Source organism: Pararge aegeria, chromosome 18 (genome assembly GCF_905163445.1).
Source record: "Pararge aegeria chromosome 18, ilParAegt1.1, whole genome shotgun sequence".
NCBI lineage: Eukaryota > Metazoa > Arthropoda > Insecta > Lepidoptera > Nymphalidae > Pararge > Pararge aegeria.
The window spans coordinates 15,495,096-15,512,903 of NC_053197.1; the positions used below are offsets into that span (position 1 = coordinate 15,495,096).

General features: G+C 35.4%; 1 protein-coding gene across 1 annotated transcript in view; it reads right to left on the reverse strand.

Moving 5' to 3' along the window:
* LOC120631522 (breast cancer metastasis-suppressor 1-like protein) overlaps nt 1-17,808 on the reverse strand; it is a 130,477-nt gene that overhangs the window by 20,177 nt on the left and 92,492 nt on the right. The window lies entirely within an intron of this gene.

Consider the following 17,808-nt stretch of genomic DNA (forward strand, 5'->3'; position numbering starts at 1 on the left):
GAGGAGGATTTTTGCCATTTATGCAATTTTCCTGGTAAGAAACCCATTGCACGCCAATGCATATTATAGGCCCACTTTAAATAAAGGAATTTAGATATTAACAATTTTTTTAATTGCAAGAGATATTTCGTTTGATCGCAATAATTTTTGAGGTTTTACTTGGATGAAATTGCACTTTGTCTATGTGACTGACCGCAGTTTCATAATAACTTGCCCCTAATCTTACATAGTCAATAATATGGGATTAGGGTGCAAGTTATAGTGAATGGACGGAAGTGGCTAGTGTAACTTACCACGTTCTCAAACTTAACTTTGGTAGTAACCCAACTGGGTCGTTACCTAACTGACAAAGCCGTATATTTAGTTAGAGTTGTAAAATTTTGACGATTTGTCTTAGTTAGTTATTTCGTTAGTTTACTTTAAATAAAAATTGTGAATACTGAAAGCCGAAAAGTATTTGAATGCCAAATTAGGCCAATTTATGATATCCCACTTGACCTGTATTTTTTTATTACCACTTCTTTCATTTTTAATTAGTACTCAAGCCAATTTTTAAATTTCGACGCCCCGAAATTTGTTTTTTTTTTATAAGCATTCCTGATTCCGGTCGACTATTAGTTATTGAAATGTGATCGTGTGACTTTTTTTGGTTGCAAACTCTAATAAAAGCCGTTGTTTATAACTTATAACTTGAGGGTTTTTTGTTCTACTACAAGTTAGCTTGAAGCGGTGATGGCCCAGTGGGTAGGAATTCGACTTCACTATCGGTGGGCGAGTTCGAATCCCAGCACGCACCTCTAACTCTATGTTATATGCGTTTTAAGCAATTAAAATATCTCTTGCTTCAACGGCGAAGGAAAACTTCGTGAGGAAACCTGCAACCCTGTGAGTTCACCATACTGTTCTCAAAGGTGTGTGAAGTCCACAAATCCGCACTGGGCCAGCGTGTAGGACTACGACCTTAAACCATTCTTATTGTGGGAGGAGACTTGTGCCGGAAATGGGTTGATATGATGATGATAATGACAAGTTAGCTCTTGACAACAACCTCGCCTGGTGGTAAGGTATGATTTAGTCTAAGATGATAGCGGCCTGATCTGTTAGGTATATGGGAGTCAGTGGCGTGCATAGAGGGTATGCAGATGACATAAAATGAAGAAAACCTCCATTACGAGTTATATTAAACTTAAGGATTGGCATTGTATAAGTTATAAAAAGCCTGGAATAACTCGTAGTGGACATTTAATGCATTTTATATCATCTGCATACCCTCTATGCACGCCACTGATGAGAGTTATATTAAATCCATACCCCTAATCAGTTTCTACGCGACATCGTAACGCTAAAACACTTGGTGGCCAGGTTTTGTAGGTCGGGTGGTACTAGCCACGGCCAAAGCCTCCCAACCAGAGTAAAAAGAGTTAAAAATTCTTAGCGTTGTACTAAGTATCTACTCTGGACGTAAACAAACTAATAAAGGCTGGAGTGTGACTAAATAAATAAATATACTACGATAATACACCCATCGCCATCTAGCCCCCAAAGTAAGCGTAACTTGTGTTATGGGTACTAAGATGACTGATGAATATTTTTATGAATAACATTCATAAATACTTATAATATACATATAAACACCCAGCTACTGAAAAACATTCATGTTCATCACACAAACATTTTCCAGTTGTGGGAATCGAACCCATGGCCTTGGACTCAGAAAGCAGGGGCGCTGCGCACTGCGCCAATCTGCCGTGTAAAAAATAAATTATTGCAAACATTCCAGAGCCGAAGTTCTAGATCTATACTATAAATAAATGACCTACTTTATATATTTTTCCCTGAACAACGCTTATATGTTGGCCATCTTGGTTGATGTAGTGAGTAGGTGGGTGTTAATTAATTTCTTTAGATGTTACCTTTTGTCGACGGTACGGTGGTGTACGGTAAAATTCGTAAGAATTTATGATTACATCATAAAAGTTTTAAGTCTACTTGTGAATTTTGGTTAATAAGTTAATATATTATTGTTATTATCGCACTTTCTAAAGTTATTTTCTGTTGTAACGAAAGTTTAGCTCGTGGATTTTGGAAAATCGCGCGCGCGTACTCCTACACACACACACACACACACACACACACACAGACACGAATCGTAATCTTCTATAGATATGTAAAAAAACGTCCAAAAAACCTAGTATAGACATGATTACCAATTACCAATTACAATTACCAGCGTTACCTGCGAATTATTTTTTTTTTTTTGGTTTATACGAGCCATATTTACGAGGCCACCTATAACACAGGTAATATAGAATAGAATAGAATAGAATTTGTTTATTTATCAGAACAACACAAACAGACTTACATACGGAGTAACTTAAACATTTAGTACTTAATTATTAATAGCTTAAGTCTAAGATTTGTGTCGTGCCAATAAAAAGGTTCTGACTCAGCTTAATGTTCCGGATACTAATGTACCCACAACGCTGGTATTCTGTGACTGTCAGTACCTATTTAGTTGAGGGAAGTCCGGTTATGAAATCACATATAAAAATAAAAAAAAATAAAAATAATAAAAAAAAAAAATATATATAAACTTGATAAAAGAAAGTAAACTTCATTATGGAAAGGAGATGAAAATTCATTTTTGTTTAAGTAGTAATGGAAAAGTATGTTAGTCAGATAATAATTTTTAGTTTTTTTAGTAGTTACTATTGTAAGATAGTGCCACATTAGATTTTTGAATGTTCAGTAGATAATAGCGATATAATTTCTTAAAGCAAAACTTTGAATTGGCATTTCTAAAAGGCGATGGGATGTCGTTCCAGCATTTGGTGGCAAGATATTTAAAACTGCCACGAAATGCTGCAGACCTGTGGCGTGGCATCGATAGTGGTGGCGCTGTAGTTCTTAAATCCAAGTAAATTATAAAAATAATATAAGTTATACCTATGCAGATGTAATGTAACTTGTACTTATGGTTTTATTGAACAATAAACAATTATTGTTAGTATTTATATACCTAGGTCCAACAGTGTATTAGTCCTTTAAAGGCACCTTTAATGTTTGCTACACACGTAATAGTGGTGACTACTTAGATACATTTGTTAACTTAAAACTTAAGGTTTCCGTGTTTGTTTGGCTAACACGCACAGAAACAAACTCTTCAGCTCTGATACTTATATACCTCTACCTAAACAGCTTGTTTCGCAAGTAATGTATAATCTTACTTTCAGATAGGAGACTGACTGAAGTCTAAACATATTTTAAAATAGACAAGTGAGTTAGGGGACACAACAAAGTTTTATAAAAATAGGGATACGCTACTTTTAATCAAACACTGGACATAGATGTTTTGTAGGGAGTTCTAAATAGCACAGACCTGAGCCGCTTGTTTCCAGCTTAAATAAATAAAGAAATATTTATATAGATCTATAAACAGCCTGTTTAATTTTATTTGACTTATTCCCCTTTTCACTAAACCAAGGCATAGCCTAAATCGAATAAATGCCTAATGATATAGGCGATGTCTATTGAAAAAAAAAACGTTTCACCAACACTTAGGTGATAACTATTGGTGAGCGGTTGATGAACGCCATGTATTATTGATATTGATTATAAAGGTATATATCAATTATCAGTATGTAGTATATAATATTTTAAGTTTATTATATATATATATGCACAACCTAGCTCTCTGTTTTACGTCATTGATTGCCTGGAAGAGATCGCTATGTAGCGATGAGGCCGTCCAATTATATACTTTGTTTTAAATTTTTATTTACAGTTTTTCTGAATGTGGTGTACAATATGAATGATTTTTTTACTTTGCACTTTTGCAAAGTAAAAAAATCATTCATACGCCTAAGAATATCTTTAGATTAGGCGTTACTTATTTAGGCATTGCCTAGATCGTCGTTAGTGAAAACGGGCTTATGCATTATTTACTTGGAATTAATTTGATCGATTTTATACGCAACACATAATAGTATGGCATACAGGCGATTGAAAAATTGGCTCTTGAATAAACACATAAGTACATAAATCGATTACGTAATGTGTTATACAACATTTCACAATGTTGTGAATCTTTTGATCGGGGCCGCTGACTCACAGACAGTGGGTGTGCAGTGTTAACATCATTTAAACAGCGAGGGATGACTCAATGAGTGTATCGCACGAAAAGGATGCGTGACGTCACGGGGAGCACATTTTGGTGGTATAATATTAAGATAAAGCTATCAACATCATCATCAAACCTTTATCAGGCCAATAAATGGCACGGCTCTAATCTTTTTTTTTTATTCCACTACAAGTTAGCCCTTGACTGCAATCTAACCTGGTGGTAAGTGATGATGCAGGCTCTTAGAATATTCAAACCAGCTTTTAAGAAATGGCTCTTACAAAATTAATTTTATTCAGTCAAGGAATTTTTAGTGCACAAAAATATTGGACTAGATATCTTTATATATATATTTCTTGTGTGCGTGTGTATGTCACTGAACTCCTCCTAAACGCCTGGACCGATTTGAATGAATTTTTCGGTATGCGTTTTGGTGGCACCTTGGATGGTTTAGATTCACAAATCAGATCGGCAGATGGCGCTGGGGTCCGCTAGTATCTTATATACTTAAATGAGCAACTCGAAATCGGCTCCAACGATTTTCATGAAATTTAGTACACAGGGGGGTTTCAGGGGCGATAAATCGATCTCGCTAGGATTCATTTCTAGAAAATGACATTTTTTTCGTGATTTCCGGTAATAACCGATTTGGTGCGGTCGGCTAGTATACCTAATTACCTATACTGACATTATACTTCACATTATTTGACGGCCGATTGGCGCAGTTTGCAGCGACCCTACTTTCTGTGTCCAAGGCCGTGGGTTCGATTCCCACAACTGGAAAATGTTTGTGTGATGAGCATGAATGTTTTTCAGTGTCTGGGTGTTTATATGTATATTATAAGTATTTATGTATATTATTAATAAAAAATATTCATCAGTCATCTTAGTACCCATAACACAAGCTACGCTTACTTTGGGGCTAGATGGCGATGTGTGTATTGTCGTAGTATATTTATTTATTATTATTTATTTATTTATTTATTTACTTAATATTATGCTTTTTAATTTACCTCAATATTTGGACGTCGATGTAAACGACAAAATATGCGTGAAACACAAAATGATAACATCTATATATAGGTGTTTAGTACGTATCATATTTTTTCCAAATAAAGAATTTGAATTTGAACCTGTTAGGGAGTATGGTGTTCATACCCTAAGCGGTTCCTACGCGACATCGCACCGGAACACTAAATCGCTTAGCGGCACGTCTTTGTCTGTAGGGTGGTAACCAGCCACCGCCAAAGCCCCCCACCAGACCTACCTTCTCAGAATGAGAAGGATTGAGCCGTAGTCTACCACGCTGGAAAAGTGCGTTTTGGTGGAATTCACAGGCCTTTGAGAACATTATAGAGAATTCTTATGCTCGTTTTCACTTACGACGAACAACGCAATTCCTAAATAAATAACACCTAATCTAAGGAGATTCCTAGGCATTCATACACCGTTTGCCAGTAGTTATCACCTAAATGTTGGTGAAACGTTTTTTTTAATATAGACATTCATTAGGTACTAGTTTAAGTGACTACTAGCAGTAGGCATGCAGGTTTCCTCATGATATTTTCTTTTAAATGTAGATATATAGATTTTTTTAGTACTATTTAGAATGTATAAAATTAAGTATATATATATATATATATATAAATATATTTATATGTATGTAATTATTGCTATATCTATATATATATATATATAAAAGAAAGTTGAAGTTTATAACTCAAGAACGGCTGGACCAATTTTTATGATATTTGATTTTCTGTATTTCTCTTAGACCGGAATAGGATAATAAGTATTAAAAAAAATAACATTCATCAAAAAAAAAAAAAATGACCCGTGCAACGAAGTTCGCCGGGACAGCTAGTTATTTATATTTATGTATTAATATTTATTTGCTTCTTCCATTAAGCGTTGTCTGGAGGAGATCGCTTAAAGCGATAAAACCGCCTGAGTGCATTTTTATTTTTGTTCTTTTATCTTTATCCCTTAATTGTGTGCAATAAAGGAATTATCTATCTATCTATTAAATGTATTATCAATCGATATTCAACCACAAAGCGACCTCTAGTGTCCTAGTAGTAAGCAGCAACGACGACTAGTGGCGCTTGGCCGCCACCTGCGTTAACGATGTGCGGCGAGTCCATATAATATGTATGAAAACTACGGAAAATATGCCAGTGGCGCGGTTTTGTGGTTGTGGCCCACTGGCCACGAGCCACTGCTCTTGTGCGGGGACACTTAGTTTAAGTTCTATTTATCAATTTGGAGACGATTAGGAGCAAGGAAGGAAAAAGGGCTAACGATATAACCGAATAGTGTCGTAGACAAAATAAAAAATAGCCGTGGAGGCAGTGTTTTAGATGGGAGGCCGATGTTAGGTACTTAGAAGGGGATGACCCACAGAAAAGAGTGGCTTTCAGGGGTGGCCTTGATCTTAGGTACCTGGAAGGGGATGACCCAGGGGTGGCCTTTGCGGAAACGCAACACAATCTCAAAACCGGTGTTATTCAATTATCTATTTAGAGTAATGTTTAAGTTTATTATTAAGTAGCTTTAGATTAGGATAACTTTGTTCTTCAACTGACTTTTAAAAAAGAATGAGGTTCTCAATTTAAGTTTCTGTATATTAGTTACGCGATTACTCCGCTAGTTATACACCGTTTTTGTATGTCATACCTCAGAGGTAGTCCCATTTTAATTATGTGAAGATCTATTGGAGGCATCCTGGAAAAATCGAGGGAACTATTCAAATAATATACACACCTATTTGAACATTTTCTTCCGAAAAGTAGTTACCATGTTGTCACGTCAAACCGATGAGGAAGGGCTAGGATGACCACCGAAACCATACAATAAGTATTGCACTAGTTCCGCTTGCGATTATTTTATATACTAGGTAAGCAATTTATGCTTATCACAATAAAGGAACTGATGGTGAAGTGCCGGGAGAACTGCTCAACCATTAAGGGACTTCAGGAAAAGCAAAAAAGAATAAAAAAATTACAAATAAACAGTAAGAAATAAATATTTTCTGCGTCATTCTTAAGTCGGTGCCAAGTAAAATATAGTAAGGAAAGTATCTAGTAATTTTGTTCTTTTAAGTAGTCGTCTCTTTTTGTCAATAATTTTATGTAAGATTGTTCAATAGAGGCTATTAGAGTAGTATTATTATAAGAGACGATTAATAAGTAAGTCGCAGGCAATACAGGTATTTAGGAGCCGCTTATCAGCACCGGACGTGCTATCAATGAAATTCTCCATTACACTATCTGATACGCTTATCTCGCCGAGATAACGTTGATTATTGTTGGCTTGTTTTATCCGGAAGGATTTACTTTTCAATGCGATTCTAAAATATTAAATTATTATTTCACATCGCTTCTTGGGATCTAATATACTGTTTATAGTCATATTATAAGTGTATTTCTTATATTTAAGTTACAAACATACCCATCATATAAAAACTGCAGACAGCAAATCGAATCTTACTTTGAAGCCGTGATAGCCCAGTGGGTAGGACTTCGACTTCACTATCGGGGGCCGAGTTCGCATCCCAGCATGCACATCTAACTTTTCTAAGTTATGGGCCTTTAAGCAATTTAAGTATCACTTGATTCAACGGTGAAGAAAAACATCGTGAGAGTTAACGATAATGTTCTGTGTGTGTCTAGTCCACCAATACACTGGGCCTCCGTGGTGGACTACGGCCTTAACCCCTTCTCATTTGTATGGATTTCGGAATAAAAATGTTGTTTTTTGGCCCGGTAAATCGGTTCGGGTAAAGATACACGCATTTCCAATTTGTTCTCAAAAACGTTACATATCAAAGTTTATATTACCCCTCCAAATCTCTTACGGTATTTGCATTCGACAACCAACCCAATTTACACCTTAGCGCAGATTTTATGTTATTATGGTTAGAAAAAAGGAAAAACAAAAGAAAAAGAAACGAACTAGGGTCTAGTTCATTGTAACATATAATTATTAACATCTAATGTAACATTCATCATTCGTTAGTTATCTTACGCCGATGATTCTTCTGAGAAATAAGTTATCACGCGTTAAAACAAGGTTACTTGGAAGAAAGCCGCTCTGCTTTCATCTCACACAAGATAGAACAATGATTGTTAAATTGTAAAATAATGTTGGAAAACAGTAAACTGCTGAGTTTCTTGACAGCTTCTTTTCAGTGGAATCTGCCTTCCAAAACGATGGTAGAGTTAGTTAGGTAACAAAGAGACATAACTACTTGACGTTCCAAAAGTGCTTATATTAGGCCTTATTAAAATAAATTAATTTTGAATTTGAAACTTAATTTTATTACTGTGTAAACAAAGTCTAATTTTGTTAAACAGCTATTGAACGGTTAATTTTATTTAAGCTCATTTCGAAATGAGATTTCTTAAACCAATAATAACTTAATTTCTTTAGGAAATGTTATCAAAGACGAAAGTTTTTTGAGGGGTTTCAGATTACCTTGCGAAACGGTAATTTGTTTGTAGTAGATATGTACTCATACTATGGGCCTCACAAGAAGGCCCAAAGTCACTCAGCGGGCGATCGACAGAGCTATGCTAGAAGTGAGGAGAAGAAGTTTTTTATATTTCGTAACTACCTGTTCGCTCCAAATAATGGCCATAGTTATATCACATCGTAACATAGATCTGATAATAAAAAGTTGTTTTCTAGTGTAAAGCAACATTATTTTTATTTTGAAGATTTTACTATTAAATAATACTCCAGAAGCGATAAAAATGCTTAGGTATGAATTATCTATTATTATTATTTTTTCAAAAATAAATAATTTATACTAAAAGTGAAAAGAAATGTGAAAAAAAATGAAATGCGCCTATTTAGGTACCATACAGGTTAGGCCGCTACCATCTTAGACTATTGCTATCTCTCTATCACTATTGGTGGTAAGTAATGACCTTACCACAAAGCAAAAGATAGCAATAGTAGAGGAATAAAAAAAAAAACGATTTAAATTTTAGGATAAAGTAATAAAATTTGTTCAAACAAAGATGTTAACTTTTGTCAGTTAAATAGAGGACTTTGTCTCTAGCTATTAAACTAAAATTCACCCCATCTCTGGTAATTGGTTGAAATGATGTATCAACCCATTACCGGGCCACTACAGCACGGCTAGCATGGGCAAGAGACAATTATATCCCCGGGGAAACGATACAAATTTATCTTCTCCCACAGCTTGTTCAACTCTCAGAGCATTGGCGCACAAGTGGAAATAATATCCAAATAATATATGTGTAATAATAAACGGGGGTAAACTTCTCCTATTCAAGACAACATATTAGTCTTTATAAACAAAAAGTGGACATAAACAGTCGACTTACAAGAAATGGTCATAAATTAGTGTCATCTGCATATCGTCTGCGTAAGGTACAGGGATCATTTGTGGGATTGAGTATACGCTTTTATAATATGATTCCTAAGGTGATTTTGGACCTGCCATGCACAAGTTTAAAGAATTTGTTAAAACACATTTATTACAGCGAGGTTACTATACAATTGATGAATTTTTTAATGACAAGGTTGCTTCGAAGCATCCGGCTCCGCTTTCAGCTCTCACAAGATAGAAAAATGAATGTTAAAATGCAAAATGTAAATTGTTGATGTTGAAAAAGAGCAACTGCTGAGTTTCTTGCCGGCTTCTTCTCGGTAGAATCTGCCTTCCGAACCGGTGGTAGAATCACTACAAACAGACAGACTTGACGTTTCAAAAGTGCTTATATTAGGCCTACTTGAAATAAATGAATTTTTAATTTTTTAATTTTTAATTATTCCACGTTCCAGTGATTTAGCACGTTAATTATATCCCTTGTCAGGGGATATAATCGGGGGATATAATTTTTATCTCCCGCCCGTGCCAGCCCTGCTGGGCACGGGCGGGCACTCCACAATGTGAAGGTGTTTTGTCCGTAGCCCACCGCGCTGACCCAGGACGACTTTGCGGATTGGTGGATTTAGTACGCATTGAGAACATTATAGACCACTCTCAGGCGTGCCGGTTTCCTCACTATGTTTTTGTTCACAATTAAAGCAAGTAATATTTTAATTGCTTAAAACGCACATTACTTATACAACTTATTGGTGTGCTAACCATCAGGCTATCACCGCTTCAAACCGGTCAGTTACTCGAGTCGTTAGTTTAGATCTGGGAATCAACCCCAAGACTCCGTGATCCGCGGTCAGGCATGCTAACAACTTGACCAACAAGGCAATAAAATAGAAATGAAGTATAGTAGCAATTCACAAATAAAATGGTTGGTATATGTTCGGGTGTGTATTGTTATGCTTTAGTTGTGTGTGTGAGTAGTGATGTATATTGTATAGTTGAGAGCGTGTGTGCGTGTCGGCAATATATCGTAGGTATTTTTTGATGATACGCAACAGCTAATAAAGTAAAATTCATGTATCCTTGCAAAAAAAAAAATCGCGTCTGTTCTTAGGTATAGTACGTAAGATGGATGATATTTTATTTCTTAGGCGTTAATCACAAATTAATATTTTTTTGTATGTACATATTTTTCATATAATGAAGAAGTATGACTTTGGAGGCAAGGTTTATAATTATTGGTATGAAATTTTGAAATAAATTAATCCATATAATTACCTTATATATTTATGTGCCTTAAAAATAAATGGATTGTTCTTAAAATGCATTAAATTTAACAATTCAATGGTTTATAATGGTGATTTTTTATGAACAATTTATGAATTTTATTATAGTTAGGTTTTTTAATTTGAGAATCAACTGATGATAAAATAATAAATAAAGAGAAAAATTAGGACCAATAATGTCAAACTACAATTTAGCAGGATATTTTTAAAATTACATATTTTTTTAGTGTTTCTCATCTTTTCATACAATTGGCAATTTTGTATGAACTTGTGAATTTAAATCAATGTTATTCGCAATTATATCACGTTCCATAGAGAGAAGACGTATGAATATAAACAAACTATGAACATTAAAACTTAAACCAAGAAACTTCAGATATCCATTTAAGAAAAATTACATGTGACAAAATTAGGACAGCAATTTTTGAAAAATGAACAGAAATCCGATGTGAATTATATGCGTTACATACATATTTACACTTATTGAATAGACTGTAATATTTTAGGGTTGTATGTAAATTTCCAAATTTTGTATGGAATTGGGCTCGTAGCACCGGTGGGGCTACGAGGGTGCTACGAGCTACGACTTCTATTAGACGCTAACTATGTACCGTGATAAAATTATGTATGAACCATATCTGGTGTTTATAATTTAGATTGAATGGTTCATTGACTAGTAAACTCCCTTGGCTTTGTCTGTATTAATTAATAATTTCTGGTATTTAAGGTGAACTTGATCATTTATTGTTTAACGTTGCAATAATAAACAGAGAGCCGAATCCGAACCTATAGCAATCTTTACGTATTTGATGGAAAAATCATCATCATCTCATCCATCATTCATTCTCAGATCTATCCAATAACTTTTTATATATCTATGCAGTTGAACGAACTTGTGACGATTGTTTCTTAACTTTTCGGCGTTATGTGCGTTTCGATAAACTAAACATCACTTGCTATAACCCTGAAGAACCCTGCAAGTCTGACAATTTTCTATAATGTTTTGAAAGGAGTGTGAAGGCTACCAATCCGCAATTGGACAGCGTGGTGGACTTCGACCTAAACCGAGAGACCGGTGTCCTGTAGGGAGCCGGCAATGGGTTAAAGTGAGAATAATGAATTGAATGTTAATAATTATTTTATGGTGTTGCAGAATAAATAAATATTTTCTTTCTTTCTTAATTAAGCTGTAATTTCTGGTCGTTATCAACTGATAATAATCGTGACCTAAGACACAAAAGTCGTAATTTATCACCTCTCTCCTATGAGTGAGGATAACGGCCAGCAATCGATTGAAATATTTAATAAAAACCAAACACATTTGTTTGTAGTTTTATGTGATTGTCCTGGCACTTTAGAAAGGCTACATCGATTTTAAAAGGAATTTTACATGCGGGTCGAGGATTACAAGGAGTCAAAGTCAAAGTCAAAGTTTTGACGGCCGATTGGCGTACAGGGCAGCGACCCTGCTTTCTGAATCGTTGCCTGGTATGTTATAAGAATTAATGTATATAATTAATTAAAATATCCATCAGTTATATTAGTACCCTTAGCTCAAGCTTCGCTTACTTTGATGGCGATGTGTGTACTGTCGTAGTTTATAAACTATATTATTATATTTGTATATCTTTACATATAGCCACACAGTTGATACTTTTTAAGCGTACATTAGATTTAAAATACGTAGATAGAAGTAAGTTCATTGCATAATTATGAGCCCTGGCCTAAGAAGCTCAAACTTATTTGTTTTTTTTGTTATCACCATATCAAATTGCGCTACTTTAATCCCACCTAAATAGGGAATGGGAAGGTGAAAGCCTATATTTGCCAGTTGCTTGTATTCTGCGACCAAGTGGGAAAATATCTTTATCTCATGGGAAATCAGTTTCTTAAGAATAATATTTTAAGCATCAAATAAATTTAGTATCTTACGCTTTACGCCGAGGGCCGTTACTTATATAATACAAGATGCTCCGTTGAATAAGCAACACCGAAAAACCATCTAATGAAATTTGTCTCAAGTGGCAATATCCAGTGGCGTGCACTCCATACATGCACAAAAGCACTGCATACCCAAATTATTTTATATAAATCGTATTGGAGGGGAATATTTCCATTTTATGCCAAGCACCTCCTTTATGCATACCCTGGTCAAAAACCCTGTGCACGCCACTGGCAATACCCATGCAAAAGAAAATTCTCCTATTTCGCTCGCTCGCTGTTGAATTTGATACTTACTGATTTTCCAACCGACTTAAAAAAAAGGCGGAGTTTCTCAATTCAACTGTTTTTTTTTTAATATACGTCATCATTATTATCGTAATCATCATCGTCAAGATATCAACTCCTTACCGGCCCACTACAGAGCACGGGTCTCCTCCCACAATGAGAAGGGGTTAAGGCCCAGCACGCTGGCCCAGTGCGGATTTTTGGTCTCCATACCTTTGAGAACATTATGGAGAACTCTCAGGCATGCAGGCTTCTTCACGATATTTTCTTTCACCATTGAAGCAAGTGATATTTTAATTACTTAAAACGCATGTAACTTTGAAAAGGTGCTTCAGCTATTACCCACTGGGTCGCTTTTCGTATATGTGTTATTTGATTATTCCGCCAATAAAACGATATGGACGTTTTTTTCAATTTATTGAAGGGATCCTGGAGAAATCGAGAAAACTCACATTGGAAATTTGAGTTTTTTTTAAGGAACTCGTGCATCTTCTTTCGAATAGACCATATGGGCAAGTGGAACTGATGATGGAGACAGTGGCGTGCATAGAGGGTATGCACAGGGTATCCAGATGATATAAAATGAAGAAAATCTCCAGTACGAGTTATAAATACTTAAGGGTAGGCTTTTTATAACTCTTACAATGCCTATCCTTAAGTTTTTACAACTCGTACCGAAGATTTTCTTGTGTGTGTGCCCACGTGCATACCCTCTATGCACGCCATTGGATGGAGACCATGGATGGCCACAGGGACAATACATTAGTATAACATGGGTCGCCCTTCGATTATGGTATATGACTGCTAAGCAAATTTAAGCTCGTCCCAATAAAAAAGCTAATGGTGAAGTGCTGGGAGAACTCCTCAACCATTAACACCCCGGCCTCGGTAAAAGCAATATCTTGTAAAGAGTTATGAGCAGTTGACTTTTGGCTATTACAACTTATATAATCCCTTTGCAAGTACTATTAACTTAATAATTTTCCGTTATACTTGGCACAGACTTAAAAATGTTTCTTGCTTTTTTAAAATTAACTTTCTTTGAATTAATTACCTTCTAAGTAACAAACTTTATTCCTTTAAATGTTAACTTAGTACTAAAGAAGCACTAACTTTTTTGTATCTTAAGTTAGAACTTCAAGTGACGCGACGGATTGTAAAATAGAAATCGGTTTTATAGAATATACGTCTGTAACGCAGGTAAAATAAGGTGCATTTTGGTGCGACACTGTAAAGTTATCCTAAGGTTTGTGCGTCAGCAATCGTAGTCCTTTTTAAGTATCGTTATGGTATAACGCCAGAGTAAAATGGAACTTACGCTAAAATAATTTAAAGCTCAAATTCGTATATACTCCAACAACTAGCGTTCCAAGCGGAATCATTGCTAAGTAAAAATCAGAACATACTAAGATATTCATACGACGTTGTTTATCACGAGCATCGCCATGTTTATTTCTGCCGCAGAGCAGCATTGCGGTCGCCAAGCAGCATGCGGGTGTTATGACAGGCACATGAGGGTTAAAACCTACGGCCTCAGGATGGTGGATAAAAAGCGGCACTTTGTGTTCCCTCATAACCTGCGAAATGTTGTTCTGTTTATAGGACGGGTTTCGATTAAGCATTAAATGGGCCACCTGTAATAAAAAAAGCTGCATAAGTTACATTGACGCAGTAGGCAGCTGCCCTGTTTTCTGAGTACAAGGCTGTGGGTTGGATTCCCACAACTGGGAAACGCTTGTGATGAAAGACAACATGTTTGAGTGTTTATCTGTATATTGTAAGTATTTATGTATATTATTCATTAAAATATTCATCAGTTATCTGGCGATAAAATTGTACGTTCGCAATCATAGGGTCGTTTTAAGTACCGAAACAATGTCCGAAAAAAGTCCTTAATGTCTGAGTAAAATGGAACTTATATGTTTATCACTAAAGTTCAAATTCGCTCTTAGAAGAATGATTGTCAAATCAAAATAAGTAGTAAGTCAGAATATACGACATTAAAGCAGGGAATATTAGGTCTATTTTCCTTTAAAGTTATTGTGTTTCGATACTCAAAAACGACGATAATGTTGCGAGCGTGAAAATTGTACACCAAGGCAACAGAAATTATACGCTAGTTAACGGATAAATGTACGAAGGAGTAAAATATGAACGCCACGCGACTTGCCAAATGTGAAGCGACGCCCGTCTAAATTTGGCCCACCTCGTGCTATTAATTGATCCTAAAATAACACTTGTTTGTCACTATCCAAGACTGTAGTGGGTGACATTTTAAATTTTACATAATACATAAATAAAATATTTAAAAACCCCCGACTTTCAATAAAGTGTACACTATACCTCCTAGTAAAGTCCTATTGATAGCCATATTGAGGAAGTGGTGAAAAAAATACATTATTTGCTCTTTTCTATGATACCCATATTGAAGGAGTTGTGAAAAAATTATCCTTATATATATTATTAGAACATTTATTGGCGGCGGCCATCTTGGTCCGATTTTCTCAAACATAGCAAAGAACACTCCCCATTAATTCACCTTTCAAAAAAAAAATACAATCAAAATCCGTTCATTCTTTTGAGATATACGATGCCACAGACAGACTGACACACACACGAACCTAAAAGTTTTTAAGTAAACCTCTGCCATACTTATTACTGAAAGAAATCAGATACAGCCCTAACAGCACATGCAAAATTAAAATTATGTGACTTCTGTCTCTTTATTAGGTACGAGTCCCGTAGCGTAGGTACTATGCGCGTGTCGGTCTTTTATCTTAAATACGACTTTCATAAATAAACACTTAGAATGTTTTGAATTAGTTTGTATGGAAAAATTTATATGCTTCTTTTGATTCAATATTTTTACAGGGTGGTTCCTTATTAAATATACTTATGCCTAATTTAATATTATTTCGTAATTCTGTTGCACGTTATATATAATTCCAGAATCATCGTCATTTATTGGAATAGTTAGTGCAATTTGAGTCAATGATCGCAAGTGATTCAGACTTCGGTTTCCCTTTCGGGTTGACGAGTTCGATTCCCAACGTGGAACTCAAATTTTTCAGAGAACATTATATAGTTCAATCCCGGCGTATAACGAGACACTACAGGTCTCCTGTCAAAATGAGAACGGTTTAGACCGTAATACACCACGCTGGCCAAGCACGGATTGGCGGTATTCACACGCCTTTGAGTGCATTATAGAGAACTCTCTGGCATGCAGGTTTCCGATAAAGCAAGTGATATTGCTCAAATCAAACATCATTTTGCAAAGTAAAAAATGCGTGCCGGAACTCGGGCCCCCCGATAGTGCGGTCAAAGTCGTAACCACTAGGAAACCGTCATATTATAATGTTAGTTAGGATATCTTAAAAAACAAATACAAAAATGTTAGAAAGTTAAAAAAAATGTTTCTATAGCATATAAGTTCATGGCGAGAACGCTGGCACATGGTTGGTGAAGCCAAAGTTACATAGTATCACAGTACATAGCCTATGTAATCGGCATCTGCATAGAACGCAGCACAAAGCGCATGCGCCGCACAGCGATCGATTTGCTCCTTTTACGAGTACATTATACTTCGCTACATGTTTTATTAATTTCACAATCTACATTAACAATGCTCGGTAACTAAGGTAAATTTATTACAGTTTTAAATACAAAGTTCAATGAAATGGTAATCAATGGTAATCTTTGGGGGGGAGTGTACGCTTTTTTATCATAATATCGAAGTTAATTAAAAGTGAAAGGATTTCATCATCATATCAACCCATTACCGGCCCACTACAGGGCACGGGTCTCCTCCTAAAGTGAGAGGGGATTAAAGGGCGTAGTCCACCACGCTGGTTCAGTACGGATTGGTGGACTTCACACACCTTTGAGAACATTATGAAGAACTCTCAAGCATGCCGGTACCCTTCACCGTTGAAGCAAATTATATTTTAATTACTTAAATCACCGAGTTTGTCTATGTAATTTATTGGTAACTCAAAAATACGGTCTTACCCATTCTTTTTGTGGGAGAAGAACTGTAATCTGTAGTGGGCCGGTAACGGGTAGATTAAACATTACAAATTTACAGTGAGTTATGTTTGCTATATGTTAACCTACATTAATAATGCAGATTTAGGTAAAACAATCAAATCACTGCAAAGGACGAATTATGTCTGAAATCTGATTAACTACTTTATTAGTTTTAGATAATAAATAAATAAATAAATATAATACGACAATACACACTTCGCCATCTAGCCCAAAAGTAAGCGCATGATGAATATTTTTTTATGAATATAATACACATAAATACTTATAATATACAGATAAACACCCAGACACTGAAAAACATTCATGTTCATCACACAAACATTTTCCAGTTGTGGGAATCGAACCCACGACCTTGGACTCAGTAAGCAGGGTCGCTGCCCACTGCACCATTCGGCCGTCAACGTTTTAATGAAATAAATAGTTATCAAAATAATTACATAAAAGTGTGTATCTTAATGTAAATATGCAAATGAGTTTAGTGTGTTTAGAATTGTACTTGCGAGGCTCAGCATTAAGAAGACTTCAAGAGTCTATAAAACGTCGAGAATTATATTATTATGATATGAACCAATTACGATAAGGAGAACAGAGAAATCATTGAATAATATTAAAATGTTATAAATATAGTGAGTAAATAGTAGTTATATATCATCGATTTAACGAAACAGCCTACTTTATGTTATAGGTAAATATGTCGTTTTTAATCCAAAGTAGAATGGATTGCATATAATTCTTGGGGTAGAGTATTTGCATTTTTAACATTATTT